Genomic DNA, 13,786 nt, shown 5'->3' with positions numbered 1-13,786 from the left:
TCGCAGTAAAATTATTGGCAACATGCAAAACTGTTATCTGCAGTAAAGCAGTTAAAACAAAATAAGCAACGATAATTTGATTGATTTTAATGTGATAATTTCATAATGGATGGAACAGTTGAAGAAACGTTTGTGTTTAAAAACGCTGTTAAATGTCACGAAAATGCAAAAACAGTTAGTTCAAAATAACCTCTATAACGGGTGCTTGTATGACGTCATGAGTGATGTCATTGAAAAAGTTTAACATTAAGCTCAATTTGGGCCGCAACATAACTCGGCAGCTGCATTTTGTTTCGACGCCATTTTTGCAGTGTTCATTCGTTTTGAAAGTGTTTTTTTTTCCGAAAATTGACTGGATTACTGGGATTATTTACACATAATACCTATTGGGTAATCAATTAATTACCTATACAGTCCTACTTTAACCATTATTTGTTTTGATAACTAATTGAAGCCTGAATTTTTTTTAAACATAATCTTGATAAAATGTACAGCATCTTCAGCATCAGAGAAAACAATATTTGAAATTTCTTTGTTCATAAGTCGTATGTTCTGAATAAAATCGACAGAAATAACTAAAGTTCGAAGGAGTTAGTCGTTTTAGACATAATTTAGAGCTTTTAATAGTCAAAACAAATGCAGAAAAAAAACTATTTTGTAAACACATCAGCTTGCCAGGAAAAGACAACTCAGCAGAAAATATGTAAGTTATATGTGGTTTATTTCATGTTTTGGTATTTGTATGCAGCTACACTATATATGCTAAAATATGTTTTTGTGCAAAAGTTTGCATCGTTGACCAACCTTCGGTCAGAAACCACGTCGCTCAGCCTTCATTGTTATGATGCAGGCCCTGATAGCGCATATGTAAAACAAAAAACCGGGCATTAACGGCACGTGAACTTACTGAATAATGCACGTTTTTTTACCGTTTTTGCGTTTTAATACACCACGATAACGGACCGAAAACACACATTTTATGTAATAATACGTTTTTATAATATTCTTGACCTTTAAAAGAAAATAAACATATAAATAAGGAACTATTTTATCTGTGCATTCATTGTATGAAATTAGGTTCCGATAGCTTTTCTAATTTACCCACCGTTGAGAACAACGAGAGAAAGAAAAAAGAGAAAATGCTCTTGAATAATCAATTAATTTTAGCTGAAATGTAGATTTAAATAAATGTAAATATAAGTATTAAAATTCGACATGTTGCATTTATCCTTCGGACTCCACCCATTTTGAACAGCCCCATTGCATACCATTCCCCAATAAAATGCAACATGTCGAATTTTAATCCTTAAATAATTACTAATTTAAAATATATAAGCTTCTTCACTGCACGTATCTACTAAAAAGTATTTAGAGAAACGCAAAAAAACCATAGAAATAGATAAATCAGCGTCAAGTACTCAACGACCGGATAGCAACATCACCTGTAAGCGAAGGATTCAAGCCATCATTCAAAGACATTCAACGAGACGTCGCATTAACAAGGTTTATAGATATGTCTTCATTTTTGTATACTGATGAACGTATCGTTGAACAATTTAGGAGGAAAACGCTATGACATTATAATAAAACAATACAAAAGTGTATAGTTGCTGTGTAATATTCTTCGAAATGGAAAACGAATTATATAAAAAATTACGAAAAGTATTTTATAAATGATATATTTCAAATTACAATTTGTCTTTCAAATAATATTCTGGATTCATGTAGTTATGTGCAAAATTATATTCCGATTTCAAGTTAAAAAATAAGCGGCATCACAGTTTCCAGGGAAAAAATACCTAGAAGCTTTTATTTCACCAATGAGAAGAAAAAAATGGTGCGTTTGATCTTTGAAAATGCCACGGATGTTGGCATCTTGCCAAAACATTTGCTACCAAGATCAAAAACATATTATGTTTCCGAATGGAGAATAATTCAACAACAACTATAAGAACAGCACTTACATTTTACTCTCGGGATTTTGCTGACACATAATTGTCAGTACTGTCAACTGCTGACGTTAAAGAAGTTAATTCCTTAATGAATGGTGCATACGCAACACTGTTTAAGTGATGAATCGTGTAATGACCAAATGTGGCAATAGCGGTCAGCTGAACTTTCCTGGAAGTGTGAGTTAAATGGCCATAACGCTCACAAGTGATTGGAGGTGGAACAATTTCGCTATTAAACAATAAATCATAGGCACCGAAGTAGGATCATATCATACAAAATAAAGATCGAAATACACTACTTTCAATTATCATTACTTATCAATATGAAGGCAAAAACAACTATAGACTATATAACATTCTGTAGGTTCATGATTTCTATAAGCCTTTCCTTTACATCTTTATACACTCTTGACATCTAATTTTATAATTATTTATTTTCATCAAATTCAACACTGTTCAAACTTTGAACAAGACTAACTTTGATGCAAAGCATTAAAGACGCTGCGAATGTTTTGTAACATGACTAAAAGGAAGCAGATGCAGTTCACCATCATACCAAGTGTGACATACCTCGATACAAGCATTCTACATTAATTGAACAAATTCAGACTTTTAGCTCAAGGTCACCACTACCTTGGATTTTGACCAACTGATGTCAAAAAAGTTAGGGTGCTGGTCATGTTGAAGGGACCTTTACCAAGTTCAACGTCTCTAGGTCTAAGCGTTTTCAATCATTGATCGGAAACTGCGCGTTATAAGCTTACGGTCACAACGACGTTGACCTTTGACCCACTGATCTCTCAAGCGATAGAATGTATCTCCTAGTTGTGACCAACCTGCCTACAAAGTTTGAGGTCATTGGGCAATATAGTTCTTCATATTTTGATCGGAAAAAGATTTCCAGCTGAAGGTAATCTAATTATTGTTTTGCTCACACCACAGAAGATGACCTTTAGACAATAAATCTTTATCTCATTCAATAAAAGGTAAAACAAACACGTAAATAATTAACACGAACACATGTTCATCAAGTTGCAAAATAAAAAACAACAACAATGTAGACAAATATTCAATAATGCATATCAAATACTAGAAAACAGCCCATTCAATCCCCAAAAAGGCAAAACAAAAGCATAAAAAAACACAGAATAGTCACACACAAACTAACTTTACAAAACAACACACATCAGTCAGTTGCATGCGCAACAAACACAAAACCTGCCAAAACTCAAAATCAAAAGAACAAATCAAACAAACTGTTTACCAACATACAAAGTAATATGTTATCGAAAGGCTGCTTGTTCGAATCCTGCAAATAAATAAAAAAAATACAATAATATATCAATTAAAGACAAATTTTACTTTTCTTTTTTTTGCTTCCTTTAATCCATGTAAATTTAATCTAGAAGTTTTACTTTGTCAATTACGGAATGCTCTCAATATGATTTATACGCGTCCGAATGCCAATCACCCATAACTTGTATAATGTAAGCCAGTCCTCATCTAAAAGAATGTGTAGAAAAAATATTAGCTTCTTAACCTATTTCACTTATTTCCTTCGTTAAGACAAATAAAAAGCACTTATGTTAAACCGGTTGGCCCGACCCTAGTAAAATAAAGGCTGACTAAGACGGTTTTATCATATTTTTAAAAGCCTTTACTGTGCATAAAAGTGAATCCTTTGTTGCAGTTATAGGAATCACTTAAATTCGTTTTCTAATTGAATAGTCTTTAAAATTAGCGAAAAAGTCATTTTCTGAGAACAGTATATCTTCAGTTAATATAACAATGAATTATTGACATCTTTTTTTTAAAGTTGGAACAAAATTTTATTTCATGGCAAGACCACAAATAGCGAACAAAAATACACCAGTACACCAAGTCATCAGTTTTTGACATGCCAAAAACTTCAAATAACTGGATAAGAATCGATTGGGAAATAGATTAAGCGCTGTTCACTAATGCAGTTTTTGCTAAGCTAATCCATATTAAGATGAATTGAAAAGGAGATTGTTAACATGATCTACCTTATAAGCCGGAATTAAATGTAAAGATTTTACCACACTAACAAAATTTCTAATTGACCCATCTGAGTTAAAACCCAAAAACTGAATGTATACTTGCAAAGTTTCAGTCGACACCGGAAGAAAACTAAATCTAAAATATATACAAAATAACAAAAAAGATTGAATTTCAATTCTTAAATTCCTTCACGGGCCTATATTATATGCTCTTCTTTGAGTAATCTTTACGTCACTCTTTAATTCCTCCAAGCACTGTTCTGAAAGTAAAATCCAGAATTATCCCATCAATTCACAACTACCCTTTTATAGCTATGTACACCTAAAAAATACTTCCATGAATTCCAAAAAATCAAATTCTTGTTCTGACACTGCACAATAATTCAATGAAGTATTCCCAGTCGCCTGGAAGAGTTCCACCTCATATATATGATCCAACTCATATCTAGATAAATCATTAGCAATTATATTTTCTCCTGATGATACAGACTGAACTTTAATTTCAAACTCATTTTCACAGGCTATAAAACAAATTTCTCTCGAACAGTCCTGAGAAACGGGACACATCGCCTTGTCTGAAATCAATGCTATAAACACTGACATATTATCACATACTACTTCAATTTTAGAGTTCTTAAAGTTCTTATCACAAGAATGAAGTCCTACTACTAATGCTAGCATTTTAAAACCTGCTATGTGTAATTTCTTATTCTACGTTTGGAAAAATTGAATGTAAGTATGTGCCATTAAAGAATCCTCCACAGCCAGACAAACAACTATCTGCACTTAACATCGTGTCTGATTTCGATCAACTATTCACAGACATCAATAGCCAAAACAGTATCGCAAAAGTTATGTTTTTCCAAACATATATACCCAAGTTAAAATTTGATTGACATATGCCTATTTGTCAATAATCCCTGGACAAATCCTTTTCATACATTTAGGACCCTTGACCTTTTGTAACCACCACCCCAACAAAATCAGGTATTCTAGAAAATATCAAAGAAACAGATTCTCCTAGAAACCAGTCTTTTGGAACAAAATCGTTTACCGCATTGATTTACTACTACTCAAATTCAAAATGAATTTTCTATTTTCAACTGTCTGTTTGGGAACTGCGGAAAAAAATAATAAGTTCGAACTAAACGGATTGTTTTTACAAGGGCCCATCACCGCATTACATCCCAATTTTTTACTCAAATAATTTGTTACATGCACCGGATATTCTTCAGCCCGTTAATTGTATAGTTCTAAGGATCCTTCATTATAGTCATATTGTGCTCATTACATGTAAATCCTATTATATATAGATCTGCAACTCGAAGTAAAGTATATATATTGAGTATCAATCTTTACGATAAACGTGATGATTTTAATTTTACAATAAGTAATTACCCTTCTTTAGATGGAGATGCTCCTAGTTCGCGATCATATAGTTTTTTTATTGCACGGTTGATAAGATTTGCTAGAATATGTACAGATGAAGAAAAATCCGCTCTCGCCGTAAACTTATGACGGAAAATCTTCTAAAACAGGGTTTTAAATATTATAAATTATGGAAAACTTTCTCAAAGTTTGTTAATGGTCATTATAATCTTATATCAAAGTACAATAGTAGTCTTAAATCGCTGATTGCTAATAGCATTGCTCATCCCGATTTTTACGGTGATGTGTTAAAGAAAATTCGTATTATTAAAATGTTTCCAGAAGGTAGATGGGCAGATAGACTCAATGAATTACTTGGATTTTATTTAAACCGTGGATATAAAGGCAATACTTTGAAGAAAACTTGCCTTCTAGTGTTTTGAAGATGAATTCCTGAAACAAATATAGGGTTGAATATAGCATCCTTACATAATTAAGCTTTCAGTCCTTTGATTTTATGAACATTTTGCGAATTCATAATATCTTTGAAACTTTATTTTGGTGACTCGGAGTGTTTTGGCAGTTGACGTCATTTTGTTCAAATTATTTTACATAGGTAATCATTTGGAAGCAAATATTAGCTAATATATGACGCTTTAATTTTTAATAATGTTTTCTTTATTTGTTTCCAGTTTTAGTACAATGATGCTTTTGATTATGAAACTTTGTGATCACACAGTTTTAAACCTTTTGTTTCATGAGACAGACTGTGTGTGATGCTCATAGTTTCAAACATTGACTGCATCGTATCTTGAAAAGTTTTTGCATCAGTTGCTCTGAATTGTATTCCTCCGTCTGCAGATAGAGTTGTGATCTCTAATCATTAAAGTACTTTGTGTTTACCTATTTGTTTATTATTATTGTTCTATTATTAAGTCTCCTCCAGTTAATGCACACTTCGATACGATTTACCTTTTACGTTTTTTTTCTTTATTTAGGATTGTTGGGATAAGAGTGAGGTTTGTGCACGTAAACTGGTTTAAACCCCCAGTTTACATTTTACTGACCGTTCCAAGGCGGTATCTAGCAATCCTTGATAAACATGCCTAGTTTTATATATAGTATGTATGCACTGTGCTTTTGTGGAGTTTTGTGCTGTTCTGCCATGTTTCTTGTTTGTGATTTTTTTGTGTGTATTCTATGTCCTTGGCGTTTACCAAGTGCCATTAAACCGGGTCTATGTTCCACTGAGCTTGTTTCTATAGTTTTTCACATAAGTATTGGAAACCAAATTCTAACAAATCACCAATAAACATATCTTTGTATCCAAATTTTGACAACAACACCTCATCCAATCGGTATTAATCTTAATATTAATAGGAATAAGACAACCCTTAAAATTAAATTGTCCTGAACTTTTCACTATTTCATAAATTTGAATTAATTTAAAATCAACCCCTGCAAACTGCAGGGGACTCAACACTTTACAAACTTGACACGAATTTATATGATTTAAAATCAACGTATTTGTCGATTATAATTATATAATTTGCATCATTCTTATAGTTTGACTGGTAACTATCACACCCCTCGAATGTCTTTAAGTTGTTAGATCTGAATATATGATCACAGAATTTAGGTAAAAATATCTGACAACTCTTCATGAAACCGAAACTTTGATAATATACTTGACTGTCAGGCAGATCCTGTGCACGGGTAAAATGATGCACACTCAGGATGCTCCAACTTCTTCTGGAGTCGTCATTTAATGTCCAGCCACAGTAAGCTGTGGTGTCACATGACAACCTTATGTCATATTAAATAGAAGGGACTTATGTCCGCTTGTGTGTTATAACATATCGAGCTCTTTTCATCTTCATTAAGTATATCGACAGTTCATCACAGTAAAGTAAATGGAGAACCGAAGGTGCTAAAGCATGCAACAGATGATGCATTCGTACAGATGATTTGTTTAATACTGAACTACAAAAATGCGAAACTTTACAAAACATAATCATAAATATCACTGGCTTTAAGTATGTGTAAGAGCACTGACGACGATATGACTAAACTACATTTTGTGATTAAGATATACGACATACATTTCCTAAAATTGAACAATTTCACAGTATAAAACGCAGTTTCTTCGTACTTGAAGGTATTGCCTTTTGTATGAAATATTATATTAACAAGACAATCCCTTTCTCATCAGACAAGCACAAACAATAAAGCACAGATACAATGTCCTCTGATCTATTGGGAATACTTCTGCTTAGTTGCAGTTTTATGAGATGCAAAGGAACGAAATTAGAATAAATGTAAACTTACCAAACGCTTACAACTACTGCAAAGCCTATCTACTAAAAAAGCAAAAACAGTTTTCATTGAGGGATTAAACTAGTTCAATGGTTCAGCTAGCATCTATCATTACATTGAACGGTGTTAATTTCATCGCCATTAAACACTTCTGTCAATCATGCTGACGCCAAATGCAATCCTCGTTGAATGCTGTACGTACACGCTTACATATGGAATGTTATGATATCTAAAATTGTATTTAGAAGAAATCGCTTACCTCACAATTTGTATTGAACATACTATACATTGTATTAAGCTAGGACATTAAACTTGAATGCGATTGCACTTAACATATGTTAAATGAACGTACGAAACAACTCAAAATGAACAAGAAGCAAGCTTGTTTCTTTCAGTAGCGGGAAATATAAGTGTGTCACTACATCACAGCATGTATAAACGCAAAAACACTGCAGATGAATTACCTAAGAAGCTATACTGTGATCAGACAATTCGGTTTAAATCTGATTAAAAGTCATGTTCAGTTTTGTAATATGCTGTGTTGTCTTGTGAAATAGTGTGTCCCTCGTGTACTGAGTGTTTTAAATTGTGGCTTTGAACACGATCTTAGTAAATTATGAGGCTAAAAGCTAATGGTGATGTCTCTGTATATAATACTCAGATACCGAGTATGTTGAAACGCGTAAGGAACATTTCGTTTAAACAGACAGCGAGGACAGATACATTTACGATTAAAAAGGAATTGCAATCTTACATAAGCCAATGTGAAGACGATAATGTACTCAACACAAAGAAGTATAAATTTCTTCTCAGTTGGTATTGAGCTTGTTTCTGTAGCTTTTTGCATAAATATTGAAATAAGGTCGTGAAGTGAAAGAAACATGAGCAGAAAAGGCAAAGTAAAATTAAATCACATGAACATTAAAAACACCACTAAACATGTTTACACCAATTACTTTAAACTAAGAATATAAGTATCTTCCATGGCTGAGAGTGTAAGATAGGTTTATTCCAACTTGAGCGTAGGGTGTTTTGCGGAAACGAGGTTTACCGAGTTTAGCCATTTAGCCATTGTCACAATGCAATATGTTGTGATATCATCTGATATTTTCGCGTGTCTATAAGACAAGACCTCATGAAAATAGCTCTCGGTACTTTTAATTGTTACCGATTGATTACCAGAGGCAGTTCAATGTTGCCATAGACACTACAAGCGGTGCAACCTTAACAAAACCACAAAACGCCAGATTCCAAACTGTCAATTAGTTTGTTTATACCAAACAACAACAAAAACCGAAATGAATGAACCTTTTATAGATACATGTGTGGGCTAACGCTTTGGCAAGTTCACACAAATTCTCCCGGTATTAAGAAAATTATCTTTAAAAAACAAACTACCTGAATCGAGACCTTTTGTTTACAGTGTTGCCTTGCACTTTACCAATAAGTCACGAAGATTCTCCACCGTGTATATAACATGTATTCATGGACAACTATAAGTCTATCAAACTTATTACGACAGGAGTTTAAGCAATTTCTTCATGTTCTCATATTGTATTACTCATTTTATGGAATAACAACATTTCATTTATTCTGAAAATTCATTACCATAAAAAGTTACTTTTTTTAACTTTGATAGACATTTAATCAAAGCGCTGCTATTTAATCTTCTATAGCGAGACGTTTACATAGTCTGGTATAGAATATATGTATATATATATATATATATATATATCTAGGTTGAAAATAATTCGCCGACTGTTACGATTACATCTTGTCTGAAAAATACAATTCTAAAACCTTAATAAAAAGGGTCGACTGCCATGTACCTTGTCGGAGTATAGAATGTGTGCCTCCATACGTTTACAGTAAAATCGTTCACATAATATGAATAAATGCATAACTGAATGTACTTTGATTGTGCTGTGTTTGTCATTATACCTTTCATCTTTTCCAGAATGTGCTCACATTCATCTATAATCCGTTTAGCAAGAACAAAGGATGTAGTAAGAGACAAAGCCCATGAGTACTTGAATGAGGAATAGTTGTTGAATTATGTAGCGACAGTATCAGTAGCAATATTGGCCTCAGTTGTTGATTAAGCCCTTGAAAAAAAAACAGAATAAAAAGTCTATGTTTAATAAAATGAATCAAATGTAAACAGATGAGTCATTGCTTGGCTTTTGAATAAGAATTAGAAACGAGAAATATTTCTTACAAAACATTTTTGCGGGCATCAGTTTTAAAGATGATATAAGATAGTTATATCAGAAATGTTGAGCAATGGCTAAGTTAAAAGAATAAACATTATTTGTGAACATGTTCAATGTCAATATTAGATGTTTTCTGAGGACGAAAACTATTTTGATTTTTTTGTTCGAAAGAATATTTACCAAATGTGTTTGTAATAAATAATTGACATAAAACATTGTTAGAGAGATATGATGGCATTTACAAAATATATAACATTGACCTTTGGTATTCTCTATTATTGTCTTTAAATTTTTTACAATAGATACGGATATGTACACTTATCTACATATTAATCTTAAAGTAATCATAGTTTCTAATGTTAATTTGTGATTTAATGTTTCCTATATTATGGATGAAGGACATGGAATGGAACAGGCAGCCATTAATCCGTCAAACCTATTACGACCGCAGGGTGAGCAGTATTTACATTATTACAGTATTGACATTTACTCTTAAAATCCATTACCATCAAAACAATTCCTTCTTTTGATAAATATTTGGCATTTGATCAAAGTGTTGCTAAATAAAATTCTGTAACGGGACGTTTACTTGGTTAAGTATTGAACAGATATAAAAGTTAATGATATGTGCTTACAGACAGTTTAGGTTTTATATTTCTAAAAGGGAGTATTTCTTAAACAAAACTAGTGCAACCATACGATTACAATTAACATATTAACTGCAGATTACTAAGTAAATATTACTAAGACTGAATGTTTGTGCTACATTTGTCATTATGCGTTTCATGTTTTCAAGAACGTGCGCATATTTGTAATTCATAATGCAATGTACAACTGGTGTGTTAGAAATTGACGGGATCTACGAATTTACTGAGAAATAAATCGCATGAGCACTTGAATGAAGTATTACTGTTGAAATAAGTAGCAACAGTACCATTAGCAAACAGGGTCCTTCTTTGACAATTTAACCCTTGGAGAATAACGGTATATACACATGTAAGTTAGAAAAATGGTATATACACATGTAAGTTCATATTTAATGCTATTTATCAAACATAAAAAATATTCATTGCTTTCCTTTGAGTAGTATATAAGAATAACATATATAACATGAAAAACAGTACGACTGTACCCTTTTAGTTGACATCAGGTTTACAGACAATATTAGAGAGTTATATCAGAAGTGTTGTGTAATAACTAAGTCAATTAACCATCATCCTAATAACATAGAAGCTGTATAGTTTATGATTACTAGTGTTATTAGATAATACATAGGCTTAAAAGTTGATTTTGAAGACATTTATGAAAAATATTCGATATAATTTGAACTGCTGATATTTTCTATTGTTGTCCTTAACGTTTAACTACATGTTTATCTCAATAACTTCCTTACCTGTCGACTTACATCCTATCACTGACAGATGATCTTCAATTTCAGATACTTATAAAATAGATTATTAATCATTTTGTGTATATTGACCTCTAAATAGAAATAAATATAACATAAAGATGTTTTCTTAATTTTAAATACATGTGAGTACATACATTCTACACAATGCAACACTGAACAAAATCAAAAAAAAATCAATATTATACAAAACATTAATGTAAAAAATCGCGAGCAAACAAAAAACAAGATTTAAAATCTAAAATATGACACCAAATCAATGGAGTCACAATTTGTTTATAAAATATACAGCTTGATTGTTATGGAAAGTAATGACTAAACACTGTTGGACTTTACATAAAAGAGAAAGGAAAATGATTACAAATGACGTTTTAAGGTTTAAAAAATAGCAGCTGATGATTCAGATGTTTGAAATGTAACAATTCAGCATGTACGTGAAGTTAGCGGCCTAGCGGCCTAGCGGCCTAACGGCGTGAAGTTAGCGGCCAAGCGGCCTAGCGGCCTAGCGGCGTGAAGTTAGCGGCCTGGCGGCCTAGCGGCCTAGCGGCCTAGCGGCGTGAAGTTGGCGGCCTAGCGGCCTAGCGGCCTAGCGGCGTGAAGTTAGCGGCCTGGCGGCCTAGCGGCCTAGCGGCGTGAAGTTGGCGGCCTAGCGGCCTAGCGGCCTAGCGGCCTAATTATTTTTTCTATGTCCAAGCAATTGTTAATGCGTTTTTTTTTAAAAACAATGATAAATCAAGGTTTTTTATTCATATAGTTACATAGCGGCCTTAAATTGTTATCTATTCAGAATATCTTTCTTTATCTTTTATTCTAAAACAATTTTAAATTAACTGTTTTATGCACATAATATCACTCTGAAGCGTTTTTCAACTTTTTTTCAAAAAAGTCGATCGAGCACTTCAGCGGCCTAGCGGCCTAGCGGCCTAGCGGCGTGAAGTTAGCGGCCTGGCGGCCTAGCGGCCTAGCGGCCTAAAATGGAATCCTATTTCAAAGCATGAATGCATGCATTTTCTTCTAAAACAATGACATCTTAGCTATTTTTATGCACAAATTAACACTTTGAAGCTATTAGCGATTATCAACATTTTTTTTTTAAAGCGTCAATTAAGCAGTCAGCTTTTTCAAATTATTAAACATGCCTGATCTTCTAAAACAATGATATATTTACTGTTTTTATGCACAAATTATCACTCTAAAGCGTTTTTTTTTTTTTTTTTTTTTTTTTTTTTTTAAAGTTGATCGAGCACTTCAGCGGCCTAGCGGCCTAGCGGCGTGAAGTTAGCGGCCTGGCGGCCTAGCGGCCTAGCGGCCTAAAATTGTTTCCTATTTCAAACCATGTATACATGCATTTTCTTCTAAAACAATGACATATTAACTGTTTTTATGCACAAATTAACACTTTGAAGCTATTAGCGATTATCAACATTTTTTTTTTTCAAAAGTGTCGATAAAGCAGTCAGCTATTTCAAAGCATTAAACATGCCTATTCTTCTAAAACAATGATGTATTTACTGTTTTTATGCACAAATTATCACTCTGAAGCGTTTTTCAATTCTTTTCCAAAAAAGTCGATCGAGCACTTCAGCGGCCTAGCGGCCTAGCGGCCTAGCGGCGTGAAGTTAGCGGCCTGGCGGCCTAGCGGCCTAGCGGCCTAAAATGGTTTCCTATTTCAAAGCATGTTTACATGCATTTTCTTCTTAAACAATGACATATTAACTGTTTGAATGCACAAATTAACACTTTGAAGCTATTAGCGATAATCAACATATTTTTTTTCTTTCAAAAAAGTCGATTGAGCAGTCATCTATTTCAAAGCATTAAACATGGCTGATCTTCTAAAACAATGATGTATTTGCTTTTTTATGCACAAATTATCACTCTAAAGCGTTTTGTTTTTTGTTTTGTTTTTTTTTCAAAAAAATTTGATCGAGCACTTCAGCGGCCTAGCGGCCTAGCGGCGTGAAGTTAGCGGCCTAGCGGCCTAGCGGCCTGGCGGCCTAAAATGCTCTCCTATTTCAAAGCATGTATACATGCATTTTCTTCTAAAAAAATGATATGTTAACTGTTTTTATGCACAGACTATCACTCTGAGGCGATTATCAACATATTTTTGAGAAGGATAGGCATGTTCACATGCTTTGAAAAGCTGACTGCTTGTTGACTTTTTGAAAAAAAGGTTGATAATCGCCTCAGAGTGATAGTGTTTGCTTAAAACAGATAATATATCATTGTTTTAGAAAACAATGCATGTATACATGCTTTGAAATAGGATACCATTTTAGGCCGCTAGGCCGCCAGGCCGCTAACTTCACGCCGCTAGGCCGCTAGGCCGCTGAAGTGCTCGATCGACTTTTTGAAAAAAAGTTGAAAAACGCTTCAGAGTGATATTATGTGCCTAAAAACAGTAAATACATCATTGTTTTAGAAGAACAGGCATGTTTAATGCTTTGAAATAGCTGACTGCTTTATCGACACTTTTGAAAAAAAACTGTTGATAATCGCTAATAG

This window comes from Mya arenaria, chromosome 9 (assembly GCF_026914265.1).
Source record: "Mya arenaria isolate MELC-2E11 chromosome 9, ASM2691426v1".
Lineage (NCBI taxonomy): Eukaryota > Metazoa > Mollusca > Bivalvia > Myida > Myidae > Mya > Mya arenaria.
This window is presented reverse-complemented; position numbering follows the sequence as displayed.